The sequence below is a fragment of the Cervus elaphus genome, chromosome 1 (genome assembly GCF_910594005.1).
Source record: "Cervus elaphus chromosome 1, mCerEla1.1, whole genome shotgun sequence".
Taxonomy (NCBI): Eukaryota; Metazoa; Chordata; class Mammalia; order Artiodactyla; family Cervidae; genus Cervus; species Cervus elaphus.
Genome location: NC_057815.1, coordinates 17,926,075 through 17,941,402, shown reverse-complemented (window position 1 = coordinate 17,941,402; position 15,328 = coordinate 17,926,075).

The window sequence follows — 15,328 nt, the reverse complement described above, 5'->3', positions numbered from 1 at the left end:
AATAAAAAGTTGACCTAGCAACCAGGGAGTTTGCATTACAGAAAGAGCAGTTCACCGCACTGAGTAGATTTGAGCTCTTACATTCTTTAATCCTCACAACAGCCCATACTGTTGCTCTTGCGAGTTTATAGAAGAGAAAATCTAGGTCCAATAAATGATTCAGATCTCAGCCACGTTCTTGCTCATAAAGCAACTTCTGAATTCCTTTGGGTTTTAGTCTATAAGCACGGTGACCTAAATGGGATGAACTCCAAAAAAAGAGGGGATGTATGTATACAGGCAGCTGATTCACTTTGTGTACAGTAGAAACTAACACAACATTGTAAAGCAACTATACTCTAATTAAAAAATAAAATAAAATAAAAAAGATCACAAGTAACAAATATTGGTGAGAATGTGGAGAAAAGGGTAGCCTAGTACACTGTTAGTAGAAATGTGAATTATGTGATTTAGCAACTGAATAACAACAACAAAAACAACAGGAAAAAAGCCAATATTTTGTAATAACTTTAAATGTATTATAATCTATAAGAATGTTGAATTGCTAAGTTGTACCTCTAAAACTAACATATGATTGTAAATCAATTATACTTCAACAAAAAATACATATTTATGCAAGAGCACAGACACAGCATTTAAGAAAACATAGCTGTCTTCTCAGTGCAGCCTTTTGGAATCCATATCCTAATCCAGGTGAGTCCTTCTAATAATACAATTTAAGCAAATTAGCAGGTAATAAAAGCGATCCTCTTGGACAGGGAGACATTTATTCTCCCTCATTTTCTTGCATAATTATTCACAGGAATATTTTCAAATTATAATGCATATTTTAAGTACTTATTTGCATTTAAAATTATAGAGAACATCCGATAAGTAAATTACAATGCCTTATTTATTTTACTTTGTCAGTGAAATGATCCCATCCTGAGAATTTTGAATTCATTGGCAAGTTTATTTTTCTTACCTTTAAATTTATCATTTAACATAGCAGGAAAGGTACAATCAACTCACCTGGCAGTAGGTACTGTAATATTTTTAATAGCATTTTATAGAAATGTCATGTTCAATTAGTGCTTTCACCATGCCACCTCAATAATTTGTGAACTAATCTATTAAATGCCAATAAAAATCACATCAAGGGATTTTTTTCATCAGCCATTTAGAAGTTATTAATACACTGTCAAGTTTAGAACTCAAGCTGAATTCAAAGCAAATCCATGATCTTCAGATTTGCTCAGTGACTTTATAAACCAGTGACTATAAGTGAAAGACTCTATTTTCTTATTCCCTTTTATCTAAATTATAATCTTCTCATTTCTTTCTGTGTTTCCACTGTTCTTCCTACATGACTAGAATCACGAGTTGTATTGACATTGAACTGAGTCTTCTACTCAACTCAGCTTCTGCCTATTTCTATATCCAGTTAGAAGATTATGGATTTGGCTGGAATTTCAAAGGCAGAATATGCCACTAATGTTGATTTTTTGTAATCTGTAATAGGATATTATGTTGACATCATTTCATTGAAATTTTAAATAGGTGTATTAATAAAAAAAATATTATTAAGAAATACTGTATGATATTCATATGTTTTCATATATCAAAACTATATTGTGCTTTGTTCTCTCATTTGTCTTTTAAATTTTTTTCTCTTGTAATATGCAAATTTCAGGCAATTCCTGGTTGTTGCTTTTCATAAATTTCAAGATAAAATTAAGGTCTGCTTTTCCTAGGACAGTATTTCAGAATAATTGCGTAGATATGTCCCTGCCACTAGTACATAAATTAAGCTATTTATTAACCAACTAATATTTTAAAGTGTCTACTTTAAGAAGAACTTGAAGGAATACAAAGAGATGCCCACATTTTGTCCTTAAAGAGCTTACGATTTAGGTTAGAAGCAAATGCTCAGTCAAATGAAAAATCAATTAATAATAATGAGTTAATTTGGAATGCAATATTGGTTCAAAAGGTGTAACTCAATACTATACGACTGTTAAATGACTGGTGAAAATAGAATTTCTGTGGTCCAGTGAAGCTTCAAAGCACTTTAGCTAGAGTTTGAAGGACAGCATTAAAATTTAGAGATTTTTGTAGAGAATCCAGTCCTAGCTTCAAAATCAACATATAATTAAATAAACGTGATTCCCTCTTGGGATCATCTTACTTTAACTTGCCCTTAACTGACAGTTCCAGGATACTAAACATCTGCAGGGAGCATGGACAATCCCTAATCCTGGCATGAGTACCCACGCCCAAGATGAGCTACTCTCCTGTTTAAGGTTTCACTGACCTATTTTGTCCTTAAACTTCAATTCAAATTAAGCAAAGGTTATCTGTCAAAGTTTATGATGGGTCTTTCAAGGTTATAAAAATGAATATTATAGGTTGTTGTTTATATTTTCATGGGAAAGATAGTCACTCAGATTTCCCTTCTCTTTATAAAATGGCATTTGATGGAGCAAGTATGGGTTTAAATGACTTTGGGGATTTACTGGAAAAAGGGATTCTCATAATCACAAGGCTCTTCAGGAACTCCACAGTATTTGAGTAGGTTGTCTGAGTGAATACTGAACTAGTGACACAACTGAACCAGTGATTGATGAGCTGCAACTGGTTCTACTTGGCTCTTTTGGAGAATTAAATATTATTGCTACTACCCACTGCAGTGGTTCTGATGATTTATTCCTGATCTTAAAGCTCAAAACTTTATCAGCTTTTCATCTTGATCTACATTTCTGCCTTTATACACATACGCTCAAGCCAGACAGGAATTCCTTGGATTACTGTATAATAACTATGGATAACCAAGACCTCTGTTCCAGGACCGCCTGTTTGGATGCCTATCAATGAGTCTGTAAGTAACTGCTTTTAAGGATGTCCCCAGAAATTTACTTACTAGTATCCGAAGTGAAGTGTGAAACAAGTCCTTATGTTCTTGAGCTACCCATCCCTCAATGACTAAAACACGTCATTTCCTAAGTAGAACACTTGAGGGTCAAACAAGAAAAATTATTCATAAGCATGTTTCTTTATCATATATTGTTGATACTCTTGAATAGAAAGCTTCAATACAACTATGGGCAAAATGAATTTCTTATCTACACCTATAGAAGAAATTCTGTAACCTAAGCCTTTAGACGTGGTTATTATTATTATTTTAAAAGATTTTGGGGACTTCCCTGATGTTGCAGTGGGTCAGAGTCTGCCAGTCAAAGCAGAGAACACAGTTTTGATCACTGGCCTGGGAAGATTCCACATGCCTCAGAGCAACTAAGCCCATGCAACCACAACATTTGAGCCCATGCTCTACAGTCCATGCTACACAACATGGGAAACCACTGCACTGCAGTGAAGAGTAGACCAGCTTGTCACAACTAGAGAAAGCCTGTACATAGAAATGAAGACTTAGTGCAACCAAAAATAAATAAATAAAAATAAACATTTTGTAAAATTGTTTTGCTTATTGTCTAAACCTAATGATAAGCTTGGTGTTTTGCCACAAACATGTCAGGTGCTTACAGTTAGCTCTGTCTGATTTATTACCTTTTTGTTTTAGTTGCTTGATCATATCTGACTCTTGTCGACCCTGTAGACTGTAGCCCGCCAGTTTTTTCTTTCCATGAGATTTTCTGGGCAAGAATACTGGAGTGGATTGCCATTTCCTTTTCCAGGGGGTCTTCCAGACCCAGGAATTGAACCCGGGTCTCCTACGTTGCAGGTAGATTCTCACCAGGAAAGTCCATTACTTTTGAAATGACCCCAATTAAAGAACATCTCCATCTATCCACTTGTGTAGATAAATCAAGCTGGTTACAGATGAAGTCTTGCATCGAAAAATGTAAATAAGAAATTAAAGTAATATTTAGCAAAATATTGCTCCAATTAAACTCTGGAAAAAGGTGATAAGGATACATATCAGGCAGAATTCTATCAAATAGAACCCATAGGAAATTATGATCATCATAGTATGTAACAGACAGAGATATTGCCAGGCTGGAATAAGAACTATAGGCTGATGCTTCAGTCCATCAACCAGCAGAATTTCTTGTTCTCTGTGGAAACTTGTTTTGTTATTGAAGATTTTTCAAATAACTGGTTAATCTCTCATTTACTTAATACCAACTGATTGTAGATATTAAGCACCATCTGCAAAATAACTACATAATGTCTATATTAGAGTTTGATTGCATAAATGACTACCATAGTATAGTACAGTTAAAAAAAAAAAAAAAACGAAAAAAAAAAAAAAAGCAAAAACTAACTATTGTTGTTTCTGTCATTCAGTCACTAAATCCTGTCTGACTCTTTGTGACCCCATGGACTACAGCACATCAGGTTTACCTGTCCTCTACTATCTCACATCTCATGAGTTGGTGATGCTAGCTAATCATCTCACCTCCTGCTGCCCTCTTCTTTTGCCCTCAATTTTTCCCAGTATCAGGGTAGTTTCCAGTGAATCAGTTCTTTGCATCAGGTGCCCAAAGTACTGGAGCTTCAGCTTCAGCATGTCCTTTCAATGGATATGCAGCATTGCTTTCCATTAGGAAAAACATTGTTTTTTAAGAATATATAAAAGAATATCTTTATGACCTTGTGGCTTGCTAAGTTATCTTTGACAGTAACACAAATGCACACACACAACTGTACATTGACCATTGATAAGCTGGTCTCTCTCAAAATGAACAAATTCTGCTCATTAAAAGTCATCATGAAAAATAGTCAAGCTATAGCATAGGTTAAATATTCACAATACAAATGTTGGACAAGACACATATGTAGATGTGAAAAGCTCTTAAAACCAATTTTAAAAATCAAATAACCCAAGTAAATAGTGGACAAAGAGTTGGATATTTCACAAAGCAAATATACAACTAGACAGTAAGCAAATTAAAATGAGCTACAACTGCCATTAGAGAAAGAAAATTATCTGATACCACTACACTCTAACTAACATTGCAAAAATAAAAAGAACTGAAAGCATGAATATCTGTGAGTTTCTGATGCAACCAGAAATTTCATTCATTGACAATGAAAATATGAAATAGAACCAAGTTAGAAAACCATTTGATAGCTTCTTATAAATTTCAATATGAACTTTCTATGACTCAGAAATTCCATTTTGTATTTATTTTTGCAAGAGAAATTAAAACATATATCCACAAAAAAATTAGTACAAGAATGTTCAAAGCTCCAAATATTTCCAACAAACTGGAAGCTTCCCAGCTGTCTATAAACAGATGAATAATTTAAAAATGTATATATACACAATGTAACACTACTCTACAATTAAAATCAGTTTGCAACTCATATCCTCAACATAATGGATTAAAGAAAAAACAGTACATAAAACAAAAGAAGATTTATGCAGAAGAGATCATTTGTGTGATTTGGTTTATATAAACTTTAAAAAAAGGCAAAACAAATTTGTGATGATAAAAATTAGATTTGATATCTCTTGTTGTAGGAGCATTGATTGGAAAAGGACATGAAAAAACTTTCTGGGATGATAAAAGAGTTCTAAATCTTGATTGTGATATTTGTTACACAAGTTTATGTATTTGTCAAAATGTACTAAACTAATAAGGGAGATCTACATGCAAATTATACATTATAAAAATAAAAATAAAGTACTAGGTTCTCTCAGCTTACTTAGCAGATGGCAGTCAGTGAGGAAGCGTTTATCAGACATTGGAAACATGCCAATTATTATAAAGGATAGTTATTTTGTAAAATCGTTTCCTTTGAAAATCTGGATAGCTGCAGAAGAAACGGCTATACAGCAGACTCTCAGTTATGTGTGCTGTTTTTAAAGCGACACAGTAAAGCATTGCTGAAAATAAATAACTAATTAAAAAGAGAGATGAGCCTCAGGAAGAATTGGGTAGTTTGAAAGCAGAAGTGAATTTTAAGAAAAAATAAGAAAAATCTGAGACTTGCAGATTGAAAAAGTCAACTGCTTCTAGATCCCCACCTGGGAGAGGCTTACCTAGATCTTTCTGCTGAACAAAGGACTTAGATATAGGCAGAAGCTGAAGTGTGGGGAGGACTGATTAACAGGGTTCAAATCATATGTCATTAATTTCAGAGGGAACGAAAAAAAAAAAAATCAAGGAGGTAAGACTCAAATAGATAGATCAAGCTAGATAATTAACATCTAGCAGAAAATTTGAGTATAGATTCAAATACGTGGTACTGACCAAGGTGATTAGATTCGCTTATTCACTATTATCAAATAAACCATCAGTTCAGTTCAGTTCATTTGCTCAGTCGTGTTCGACTCTTTGCGACTCCATGAATCACAGCACGCCAGGCCTCCCTGTCCATCACCAACTCCCGAAGTCCACTCAAATCCATGTCCATCGAGTCGGTGATGCCATCCAACTATCTCATCCTCTGTCATTCCCTTCTCCTCCTGCCCCCAATCTCTCCCAGCATCAGGGTCTTTTCCAACGAGTCAACTCTTCGCATGAGGTGGCCAAAGTATTGGAGTTTCAGCTTCAGCATCAGTCCTTCCAATGAGCACCCAGGACTGATCTGTTTTAAGATGGACTGGTTGGATCTCCTTGCAGTCCAAGGGACTCTCAAGAGTCTTCTCCAACACCACAGTTCAAAAGTATCAATTTTTCAGCGCTCAGCTTTCTTCATAGTCCAACTCTCATATCCACACATGACCACTGGAAAAACCATAGCCTTGACTAGACGGACCTTTGTTGGCAAAGTAATGTCTCTGCTTTTGAATATGCTATCTAGTTTGGTCATAACTTTCCTTCCAAGGAGTGTCTTTTAATTTCATGGCTGCAATCACCATCTGCAGTGATTTTGAAGCCCTCAAAAATAAAGTCTGCCACTGTTTCCACTGTTTCCCCATCTATTTCCCATGAAGTGATGGGACCAGATGCCATGATCTTAGTTTTCTGAATGTTAAGCTTTAAGCCAACTTTTTCACTCTCCTCTTTCACTTTCATCAAGAGTTCCTCTTCACTTTCTACCATAAGGGTGGTGTCAAATAAACCATAAGCCTGGCCTAAAAATTATTTTACTTGCAGGATATGGCTATAAAATATGAATTCTCCAAGAAGGAACACTCCCTAATGCCCATTACAAATGTTGCCATGGATTATGGGGGGTGGGGGGTGGGGGGTGTGGGGGGATGGGGAGACATCGAGAAAAGGTTTGTTCCTAGAGAACAGAGTGAAAGTCTACTTAAATAACTTTCTCTATTACCAGGGCAGAGAGTCCTTATAAAGTCAGTCCTGTGGGTTTTCATCATTGCTATGACTTCCCCACTCTTCACTCCCAAAATGAGACTTTCAGTGAAGTTTTCAGCCCTCCCTGCTTCAGGGAAGGCATTTCATCTGTCTTTTCCATCAATTTTCAGAGTAGGATGGCATACCCAGTGAAGGGGACTGCACAACACCCACAAAACCCCTGTGGGCTTTGAACTGGCTATTTCCCAGGTGAGCGAGTGATGTTTAATGAGGCTTGGAAGGCAGATTATGCAGGAATTCTTAGACAAACTCAATGAATTTAACTTAAAGCAATGGTCAGCTGTTGGAGGGCTTTAGTGGACATTGCATGACCTGATGCATGTTTTGAGAATGTCTCTCTAGCTATAGGTAATATGTTGAGTGGATTAAAAGTGGATCTGAGTGAAAAATAGGCAGCAAATTAGGTTTTACAGCAATTAAAATAAAAGATGATGACAGCTTGTAATAAGCTTGTGGCAGAGGAGATTTAGGAACATGAGTCAATCAGAAATATTTAAAAGATAGCTAATTGAAATTGGTGATGCATTAGAAATAGGTGAGAGAAGGCTGAGAGCAAGACAGTCTTTTTAAATTTGACATAAAAGTTTAGTTGTATCATGGTGTTATTTGTTGGGTAAACAACTAAAAAATAACCAGGTTTGAAGGAAATATATTGAAATTGGACGGGTTGGATAAGGGGTGGTAATAGTCACCTGGAGCTATCTAATGCCTTGAATTCAGGAGTGACGTGAACTTTGAATACTCATCTAAGAATAAGTAAGATATAAAAAATGATTAAGAATCTTGCTTTAAATTAGTCTAGGAAGAAACTGTGGGCTTCCGTCATAGCTCAGTTGGTAAAGAATCCACCTGCAATGCAGGAGACCCTGGTTCAATTCCTGGGTCAGGAAGATCCGCTGGAGAAGGGATAGGCTACCCACTCCAGTATTCTTGGGCTTCACTATGGTTCAGCTGGTAAAGAATCTCCCTGCAGTGTGGGAGACCTGGGTTCTATCGCTGGCTTGGGAAGATCCCCTGGAGAAGGGAAAGGCTACCCACTCCAGTATTCTGGTCTGGAGAATTCCATGGACTGTATAGTCCATGGGGGTCACAAAGAGTTAGACACTACTGAGTGACTTTCACTTTCAGGAAGAAACTGTAGAATAAAAAGACAAGACAGCCTAAGTCAATGGAAGGGGCAGCTTCATGAAATAATTATGTCTAATGAAAGCTTGGTAGCATTTAGTTTAAGTTCAAGTTGAATTTCAAATACTTATCATATTCTACAACTCAATGGAATATGCTGCAGAAGCAAGAATTTGAGTCAAAATATCATTTTGTCACTTAATAGCTGTTGATATTCATCTAATAATTTAACCAGCCCAGGGTTCAGTTTGCTCATGGGAAAAGTAGGATAGAGACTGATTTGAAGAACTGTTGTGGAGGATTATAATTATTTTAAAAAGGTAAAGCACTTGATATGTATTGTGAGTTCGAAACAAAAGTATTTCTATATTGTCAACTCTGTGACCTTAGAAATATTGAAAAACCGCTACAATACTGTAAAGTAATTAGCCTCCAACTAATAAAAATAAATGGAAAAAAAAAAAAAAAGAAATATTGGGAAAAAAGCATGTCCCTGTTTAAAATTTTACATGTGAATTCTTCTTTAAAAAATAATGTACTAATAATTAATATGTACAAGAATTATCAAAAATCTTCAAATTAATATTCCATATTAATTATTTATAATCACCATAGATTGAAAGTTTACTTTAAAATTTAATTGAAGAAAAATGTGCTATTTTTATAACAGAGATAAAGAGGGAAATGCTCGTGACTTTGCTGTGGCAATAATGGGACAACCGTAATATTAAGATGACTTTTTTCAGTACTTATCAGTATCACTTTTGCTGTCACATTATTTCCAAGATAAGAGAAAATTAGCAACTCTCAGCCACAGTTACTCTGAAACATTTCATTAATGTGGCTTAGATTATTTATATGTTTAATCATTCTCATTTTTCCCCTTTTGAAGATGAGTAATTAATCTGTTTGCTGGGCAAGGACTTAACAGATAGCAAATACTCACAAGGAGAAAAAGTTTTTGCAGCTCCTTTCAGTTTCTTTATTGCCATGTTAGAAAATAAACTTTTTGAGGGTATAGAAGTCTTTTATTCATTACAAAGTTTCTTTTCTAAAGAGATCTCTACCCCAAAAACTCCTTTACATCAGTGAATATGTAATAAAGATTGCTGATTAAAACCAAGAAAAGGAATATTAAAGCACTTAGATATTTGATCATTTTGTTTTCTATTAAGTATTTTAGTTATGCTGCATCTACAAAGTTCTATGTATGAAATTTAATTTTGCAGAATTTCCCTGAAATTTCCTGTGGTGTGGAGGTAAGGGAGAGGATCAGGCTGGAAATAGACTTAAGAGTATGTAATGTGCTATTCACTAGCAGAGAGAAATATATTTAAAATTAACAATTGCTATGTTATCATCGGAGCAGATTCAAGGGAAAGGGAAAGTTCATGGGAGCAAAGCTTCAGGCAAACTATGAAATCAAAAGCACTAATATTCTTGTCAAACAAGCAGCTACAGTCACCACTATGTGACCAACTTGAGAAAAAGATGCAAGGCTATTTTTACTAGCATTTTCACAAAAAAAAAAAAAATCACTTTTTGTGCAAAGCAATAACTTCAAGCATGGCTGTGTGCTTAGATCAGAATTGGGTTTCATTACTTTAACTTTGAAATATCCAAGGATTTTCAATCTGATTCTGCCATTCAGGACTCCCACCATTTCTAGACTGGTCACTAAAAGTATGGATTGCATTTTTTTTTTTTTTTTTCCAACAGGAGAAAGCAGCTTTATATGAATTTTATCTTGTCAAAGAATAAATGGTCACTAAATAAGTAGCAATTAGAACAGTTCAGGAGTGTCAATTATTCATTTTATATATTTTAATGTACATATATATTCACAAATATTTGTGTTTTCAGTTACTCTATTTTCTCCCCAGATTTGTTTACCAAAATTGGAAAGAGTGAACTTAACTCCCATTTGCATTCTTATAGAAGAAAATAAAAAGTTTAGAATAGTCCTGATTTTTACATTCTTTATATATATATATGTGTGTGTGTGTGTGTGTGTGTGTGTGTATGTTTGTTTGTTCAATTTAGATTTGTTAACTCTAGCTTCAAGAATTTTAATATTAAGATTGAAAAGTTTTCATTTCACTCTCTGTCTTAGGCTTTTTTTTTTAGGTTTTTATTGTCATTTTCTTATCCTCCTTTCAAATTCTAAATTCTTCTCAAACTGTGTTTGTCTGATTTAGTCATCCACTTTGTTATTTCTTTATTTGTTGTTGTTGTTGTGTCCCACTCTTTGTGACCCCATGGACTGCAGCATGCCAGATTTCCCTGTCCTTCACCATCACCCAGAATTTTCTGAAACTCATGTCCGCTGAGTCGGTGATGCCATCCAACCATCTCATCCTCTGTCGTCCCTTTCTCCTCTTGCCTTTGATTTTTCCCAGCATCAGGGTCTTTCCCAGTGAGTAGGCTCTTCACATCAGGTGGCCAAAGTGTTGGCACTTCAGCTTCAGCATCAGTCCTTCCAATGAATATTCAGGACTGATTTTCTTTCTTTCTTTTTAATTTATTTATTCATTTATTTCTTTCATTTATTTTTATTAGTTGGAGGCTAATTACTTTAAAATATTACAGTGGTTTTTGCTATACATTGATATGAATCAGCCATGGATTTACATGTGTTCCCTATCTTGAACCCCCCTCCCACCTCCCTTCCCATCCCATCCCTTTGGGTAATCCCAGTGCACCAGCCCTGAGTACTAGTCTCATTTAGAATTGGCTGGTTGGATCTCCTTACTAGTCCAAGGGACTGTCAAGAGTCTTCTCCAGCACTACAGTTTAAGGCCATCAATTCTTCAGCATTCAGCCGTTTGTTTTTTTTTTGTTTTTTTTTTTTTTGTTATTGTTGTTGTCCAGTTCTCATATCCATACATGACTACTGGAAAAAACATGCTTTTGACTATATTGATCTTTGTAGGCAAAATGATGTCTCTGCTTTTTAACACACTGTTTAGGTTTGTCATAGCTTTTCCTCCAAGGAGAAAGCACCTTTTAATTTAATGGCTGCTGTAACTGTCCACAGTGATTTTGGAGTCTGAGAAAATAAAGTCTGTTGTAGTTTGAATTCTTTCCCCCTCTGTTTGCCATGAAGTGATGGAAAATGATGCCGTTATCTTTGCTTTTTGAATGTTGAGTTTTAAGCCAGCTTTCTCACTCTCCTCTTTCACCTTCATCAAGAGGCTCTTTCATTCCTATTCACTTTCTGCCATAGGGTGATATATTCTGCATATCTGAGGTTACTGATATTTCTCCCCACAATCTTAATTCCAGCTTGTGTGTCAATTCACATGATGTGCTCCGTGTCAGTTCTATTCAGTGCAGTTGCTCAGTCATGTCTGATTCTTTGTGACCCCATGGACTGCAGCACTCCAGGTTTCCTTGTCCATGACCAACTCCAAAAGCTTGCTCAAACTCATGTCCATTGAGTCGGTGATGCCATCCAACCATTTCATCCTCTGTCGTCCCCTTCTCCCACCTTCAATCTTGCCCAGAATCAGGGTCTTTACCAATGACTCCATTCTTTACAGCAGGTGGCCAAAGTATTGGAGTTTCAGCTTCAGCACCAGTCCTTCCAATGAACATTCAGAACTGATTTTCTTTAGGATTGGCTGGTTTGTTCTCCTTGCCATCCAAAGGACTCTCAAGAGTCTTCTCCAACATCACAGTTCAAAAGAATCAATTCTTTAGCACTAAGCTTTCCTTATGGTCCAACTCTGACATCTGTACATGATTACTGGAAAAACCATAGCATTGTCTAGACGGACCTTCATTGTTAAAGTAATGCCTCTGCTTTCTAATATGCTCTTGAAGTTGGTCATAGCTTTACTTCCAAGGAGCAAGGGTCTTTTAATTTCATGGCTGTAGTCACCATCTGCAGTGATTTTGGAACCCCCCAAAATAAAGTCTCACACTGTTTCCATTGCTTCCCCATCTATTTGTCATGAAATGATGGGACAAGATTCCATGATCTTAGTTATCTGAATTTTTAGCTTTAAGCCAACTTTTTCAGTCTCCTCTTTCACTTTCACCAAGAGGCTCTTTAGTTCTTCACTTTCTGCCATAGGGTGGTATCATCTGCATATCTGAGGTTATTGATACTTCTTCAGACAATCTTAATTCCAGCTTGTTCTTTATGCAGCCCAGCATTTCACATGATGTACTCTGCATATAAGTTAAATAAGCAGGGTGACAAGATACTGTCTAAAGTACTTTCCTGATTTGGAACCAGTCTGTTGTCTCATGTCCAGTTCTAACTATTGCTTCTTGACCTGCATACTGGCTTCTCAGGAGGCAGTATGGTGGTCTGACATTCTCATCTTTCTAAGAATTTTCCACAGTTTGTTGTGATATACACAGTCCAAGGATTTAAGGTAGTCAGTGAAGCAGTAGTAGATATTTTTCTGTTTACTGTGGTCTTAATTTTAATGAAGCATCCATGGTGGCTCAAATGTTAAAGAATCCACCTGCAGTGCAGGAGACCTGGGTTTGACCCCTGGATTGGGAAGTTCCCCTGGAGAAGGAAATGACTACCCACCACAGTATTCTGGCCTGGAAAATGAACAGAGGAGCCTGGCGGGCTTCAGTCCACCGGGTCACAAAGAGTTGGGCATGACTGAACATCTTCACTTTTATGTTTCACTTTCAAAATTAATATAACTGGTTAAGATCAATTAGGCCATTCATGCTTTTTATCTTAGGTGACATCATTGTATCCAGGAGATTTAACTCATAAGACTGAAACCAACTTATCACTTTTTTTTTTTTTCCCCTCAATTCCCTGCTCCTTCCACACAGGAGATTCTTCCAGTGTTCATCAAGGCTGGCTGAATCCAGCTGGCTGTGTTGAGTTTTCAGAGTGGCTTGGGCAGTGGGGACAATCTGGCTCATTTATTAGTATCTGAATTTTTGGTCCAAAGAACAATATCTCATAAACAGCACTTATAAAAGTCTCAGTTTTTCAGGATGTCAAGTTCTGTGCAAACCATCTTCTTGGAAAAGATATATTGTTTTTCCCTAGTCCACCTATCTATATTTTTACAACATTAATTTTTGGAAAGAATACCTGTGGAATTAAGTTGAAAAACTAACAACAAAAGCAAAACAACAACAACAACAACAAAAAAAAAAAAAAACCAAACCCAAATGATCCAAGTGGGAGTGGTGCATGTGTGCTAAGTTACTTCAGTTTTGTCTGACTCTGCAACCCTATGGACCATAGCCTTCCAGGTTCCTCTGTCCATGGAATTCTCCAGGCAAGAATACTGGGATGGGTTGCTATGCCCTCCTCCAGAGGCTACTACTGACCCAGGGGATCGATCTGCTTCTCTTAAGTCTCCTGCCTTGATAGGCTTGTTCTTTACCACTAGTGCTACCTGGGAAGCCCAAATGGGAGTGGAGATAAGATTAAATCAGCAAATCACTCAATTTCAACATCTACTTCCCAAACAAAATTTTCTAAAATATATGCTGTGCAATCCCTATGTATTTAATGAAGTTGGATTTTGCTCTCACTAAAATTATAAACAAACCAACAAACAAAACAAAACAAAACAAAAACAAATATCCACTGGTTTAAACTCTAATTCTAGGTTGGCAAGAGGGCTTTGTGTTAAGAAAAATCTATTGCAGCTCAAATGCAAAAGATTATTTCCCTAAATTTTACAGATAATTTCAGTGACAATAAGCTATGATTAAGCAATTTGAAGTGAAGTGAAGTGAAGTGAAGTGAAAGTCACTCAGTCATGTCTGACTCTTTGCCACCCCATTGACTGTACAGTCCGTGGAATTCTCCAGGCCAGAAAACTGGAGTGGGTAGCTCTTCCCTTTTCCAGGGAGTCTTCCCAACCCGGGGACCAAACCCAGGTCTCCTGCATTGCAGGCAGATTCTTTACCAGCTGAGCCACCAGGGAAGCCCAAGGATACTGGAGTGGGTAGCCTACCCCCTCTCCAATGGATCTTCCCAACCCAAATATTGAACCGAGATCTCCTGCATTGAAGAAGATTCTTTACCAGCTGAGCTACAAGGGATGCCCTTAAACAATGTAATAGCTTTCAAATATTGTTGCACTAAACACATGTTTCTTTCTTCATTGTTAAAAGGTTAAGACACAGTTCAAGTAGGTTGAAATAGAGATGGTATAGTGGGTTATATCCAAAACTTATTCAATGTAATTATTACTTAAAAGCTCCAAGGTGGACATAGCAAGGCATAATTCAGGAGCCCAAGAGACCAGCCCTGAGTCAGCAGCAAATAAATACAGACATGGACATAGTATATTCCAGGGTCAAAACAGAGTTAAACAGCATATACCAACCGAAAGACAGAAAGTCCAAAAAAAAAAAAAAAATAAGGTGACAAAGTATAGACCTGAATGACTAAATCAATAACCAGAAAGGTAAATGGGGTAGCAGAAGATGAGGCTCTCCAACAGGAAAGCCAGATAGTACTGAAAGGTTGTTGGTGAACGATAAGACGCCAGGATTCTTCACCTCCGGAGGAGACGAATTCAATCCGGGGCCAGGATTCTTCACCTCCGGAGGAGACGAATTCAATCCGGGGCCAGAGATGAGGCTGGATTGCTCAGAGCTTTTGTGTAATAAAATTTTATTAAAGTATAAAGGAGATAGAGAAAGCTTCTGACATAGGCATCAGAAGGGGGCAAAAGAGTACCCCCCTCCTAGTCTTTAGCTATATGTTATAGTCACTCACAGTCTGTTAATGAAAAGAAAGGAGTGCCATAAAATTTAGAATGACACCAGATAATTCATCCCTGGCCATAAAACAATTGACTTGAATCTTGTAGAAGGGCAGAATACCAGCAAATAGTTTCGTTTACATAGATTAGGGGAACAATACCTGAATAAGTAAGTTAGGCCCTTTGGCAGAACCAACTTGAATATAGAGTCTGGGGTACATT